A 4,503-nucleotide genomic window follows, 5' to 3' on the forward strand; every position below is an offset into this window, starting at 1 on the left:
GCAGTGAAACCCCAGGAAAATCTTAATAATAAATAAAACACTACTTATTTAGACACTGATATTTATTTCTAGCAAAGATTTTAGGACCTGAAAAATTATTCCTTCATCTTGAATTTTCTAATAATTTGGTGAAGAAAATAAACAAGCTAATTACTTATTTTCAGTTTTTTGGTATAGGATATGAGTGCTTGCCAGAGAGAGCCAGGAGAAAAATATAGGAAAAGTAAGAAAGTATCTCCCAGAAAATATAAGAAAGTAATAAAGTACTGATGGTCACACCACAATCCCTTCTCTTCTCATAATCTTGGGCACTCATATACCCACACCCGGCCTGTTCATCGCCTGGTCTGGGACTCCAACCACATGGTTGGCCACGTAAGGTACGGTCAGCTAAATACCATGTCACCAACTGGCCTCATTTCTTTGTACTGATTTTTAATTTACAGAGGGTGTGAGTGTTGCAAAAGAGACATACAGAGAGAAAAAGCACCCCTGAATGGGGCATAGTCACATCCCCACTCCTTTCTCCTCTATGTCTCCAACTTGTTGGGATCTCAAGCATGCACAGACATTTGCCCATTTCAAGCCGTCAGGGCTGGGGTTCCAACCACATAGTCAGCCATGTGGCTCTGGCTCCCTTAACCAAGGTTATGGGGCTGGCCCAACATTAGCTATCTCAACACCTCAGAAAAACTTGTTGACTGAGTACAGGCTGTCCAATCCCTAACATGCACAGGAAATGTTCAAGAAATGTCACTGATAGTGTTAGTGCTAAAGGATTACTTCTCTTAGCCTATTGCAGTCACTTAATTTTTATTGAAAGCATTACTTTTTTTTTTTTTTTTTTGAGAACTTTTTGCTATAAGGGGCGTGCAGGCTTGCCAGAAAGACAGACAGAGACAGAAAGGGAGAAATCACCCCCCAGGGGGGATGGCCATGCCGCATTCCCTTCTCCTCCATTCTCCTCTCAGGATCTTGGGCACACGTGCACATGGGCCCGGCACATAAGCCACCGTGTCTGGGACTCAAACCATGGTCAACTACATGGGAGTCCAGTGACATAGCCAACTTATGGTCCAACTTATGGAATTATGTCAACTGCTGGTCCCAAAAGCATTACTTTCTTACATCCATCCCTGAGTATTTAATGTATCATGACTAAGTATAATATGCATTCATTGACCAAAAAGCCAGGCTTTCTTGAGTATCTGCAGTTCATATTCTGAGATCTGGTGACCGAAATAATCGCCATCTGGTACTGACATGGTTAGATAATAACCCAGTAGAATCTGAGGCTAGGACCTGCATAAATGATGAAAAGAGCTCGCTGCAAGCAGTTATTAGTGGAAATAATCTTGATTTTTGAATCCTCATCCTCACGCTGTTTTTCTTAAATGTAATTCCCATGCATTGCTTCAATTTGAAGTCTTGGCAGAGAAAAGTTAAGTTGGGGTTCTGGGAGCAGTAAATCAAGGAGTCCCCAGCATCCATGTATGGTTTCTGGGATCAAGCATGGAATCAGGGTAACTGCAGTAAAATCATTAGTCTTGAGGTTTGGGATCCTAGGGATCTCTCCAGTTCAGAGAGTCACAGAGACACACACAGATGGCAAGCACTCCCCTCCAATGGGTGTAGTCACACCCCAATCCTTTCTCCTCTCTGTCTCCATCCCGTTGGGATGTAAGTTAGGCTATCATGTTTTTATTACCAACTCTCCACACAAGGAGCCTTCATACTTGCACATATATGCTGCTACTATTTTAATTAGTTACATAAAGGCTTTTCATTTTTTGTGGGCCAACTATGAATTACACAGTTTTTCATAGTTTGAAGATAGTTACACCTTTTTTAAATCTTCTATACAATAATTTCAAAGTTATTTACAACAACCATAATTCTTATCATTTCTTTAGAACAGTTCAATGCAATCGACTTATTTTTTACAAGTGTAAGAGCAAATGTATAAAAGAAAATAAGCCATTTAAATTTTTGGAAAACATTACTTTTAAAAGAATTATTTTATTGGTTTAAATACACAAAAATCCTTAAACATCTAAATGAAACATTTTAATTTTATAAATCTTATTTTTTTCTAAAGTGTCTTCTAGCATCTTTAACTTTCTACTAACCAGAAATTTAGTCCACTTCATGATGTCTTCTAAATTATCTTTGCCTTTAACTTCATTTAATAACAAATCATTTACATATTAAGGAGAAATGGTCTTACAGAGTAAGACTTTCCTGTAAATGTGTGATTTAAGATTATTATAATGGGACCAGCAGTTAGCATAATGGCTATGTCACTGGACTTCCGTGTAGTTGACCAGGGTTCGAGTCCTGGACCTGGTGACTTATACTCACACCAGACACATGTGCATGCATGCTTAAGATCCCAAGAGAAGAATGGAGGAGGAGGGATTATGGCGTGGCCATCACCCCTGGGAGGTGATTTCTTGCTTTCTGTCTCTCTGTCTCTCTCTGTCTTTCTGGCTAACGCAAGCGCCCTATAGCAAAAACCTCTCAAAAAAAAAAAAGATTATCATAACATGTAATTAAGAAGTGTGTGAAAAAAAAACTAAAACAAAAGAAGTGTATGTAGTACCATAATGTAGTGGACAAACAGTTATATGGTAACTTATTTTTCAAAAAGTCCCATAGTCATCACTACCCACAGTCAACCAATTTTAGCAACCTGGTAAACCCATCCAAAATTAAAATTTTATACATTTATATCGGATTTAACCAGTTGATCTTACTGGTGGAAAACTGTCTCTTAGAATTACTGGTATTACAGATTTAGAAATGAAATATTCCAGTACCAGCAGATGGAGTAATGGTTATGTCACTAGACTTTTACATGGCTGACTGCAGTTTGAGTCCCAGAGCATTAGGCTTGAAACTCATACCAGACATGTGTGCAGGCGTGACCAAGATCCCGAGAAGAGAATGGAGAAGAAGGGATTGCAGTGCCCCCTCCACCCAGGGGATGATTTCTCCCTTTTTGTCTTTCTGTCTCTCCTGTCAGCATATGCGTTATATAGCAAAAATTTCTCAAAAAAAAAAAAAAGAAGAAAAAAGAAAAGAAAAGAAAGAAATGAAACATTCCATTAGTTACCTCTGCCACAATATAAGCATAATGTTACACTTTGTTCTTTGACTCTCTCCCACCCTCTTAAGAAACAGGGATGTTATTATGTGGTCTTATTTCACATTCTGACCTCAGTTATTTGGATCTGCCAGACATGCTTTCTACTAAGATAAAAAGACCTCTCTCTGTAAATCACTTAGCACTAAGGATTGACAAAATTTCCTGCAAATTTTAATCCTCAGAACACCTTTTGGGATAAAAAGTATTTGTTTTACAATTTACTGCCTTGTGTAAGCCATCATGACGTGACCCCTAAAGTTGCAATAGACATGAAATCTTGATTTCCACCATGACTTCTTAGATTTTACCTGAATGATGATTGCTTTAGTATGGCAAAGTTTAAGAGCCACCAGCCCCATATTTTAAACTGTTTATTTAAACGAATGGCCTTACAATTTTCTTTTGCCAGAAAGTAGCTACAATATGATAAAATCTCCAGCACTTTCATAGCTGCTCTCTGTTAACTAGGACAGGAAGGGGTGCTTTCTGAATCATTATGGTTGTTCACAGCCCAATCCAAATCATGTAACACCCTGGCTCCAAAAAGGAGTTTTAGAATGAACAAAAGTTAGAACATAACTTTAATGCAGTGGGTTCTGCACGTATGGAGCCCATCAGCTGATTTGAGCTAAAAGTAAAAACATCTTAAGCATTTAAATGAATTCTTTCATCCACGAATCACAGCAAATTCAGGAAAATTAGGATTATGTTGGTAACCTCTAATCTTTTTCTAAACTGACTTAGCCCTAGGCAAGTAAATCGTCCCCTGATGCCATTGTTGGAAACAGAATTTCTGGCTGAAAGACCATTTTTTTTCTGACTCAGTCTGGCTAGCTGTTCTTGGTTAATCATCCCCATTTCTCTCTCAACATTTCATTCTTCTGACTGCAGTGGTCAACATTTATTTTCAGGATTCTTAAAGTGATCGGTTTCTCTAGCCATGTCCCTCTTTAACCCATCCAGATCCACCCCAACTCTCATTCCTATCGCCCGCGTTTCACTAAGATTTTGCTAAACATTAAACAAGGCACATGACCTCCAGTCTTCCAGCGCCTCGGAACAAACCAATAAAAAGACATTCGAGTAGCTCGTTTGTAAGCTTCCCTACGCTTGAGGTTTTAAATTGTCTTTAGCTCTTCAACTCTTAAAAAAAAACCTTCAGCGCAAAATTTAAATTTAAAAATTTTTTAAATAAAGAAACCGCTCCCCTTTTTTAACCTTTAGCTCCGCCCACTGCCCCCAGCCTCCACGCGAAACTGCAGGAAACCGGAGGGGGCGGGGCGGTGACGTCACGACGCCGGTGCGTCACGGAACGGCGGCGGCTGCGGCGCTGGCGGTGGCTGCGGCAGCGGCGG

The sequence above is a fragment of the Tupaia chinensis genome, unplaced genomic scaffold, assembly GCF_000334495.1.
Source record: "Tupaia chinensis unplaced genomic scaffold, TupChi_1.0 Scaffold000272_1, whole genome shotgun sequence".
Lineage (NCBI taxonomy): Eukaryota > Metazoa > Chordata > Mammalia > Scandentia > Tupaiidae > Tupaia > Tupaia belangeri.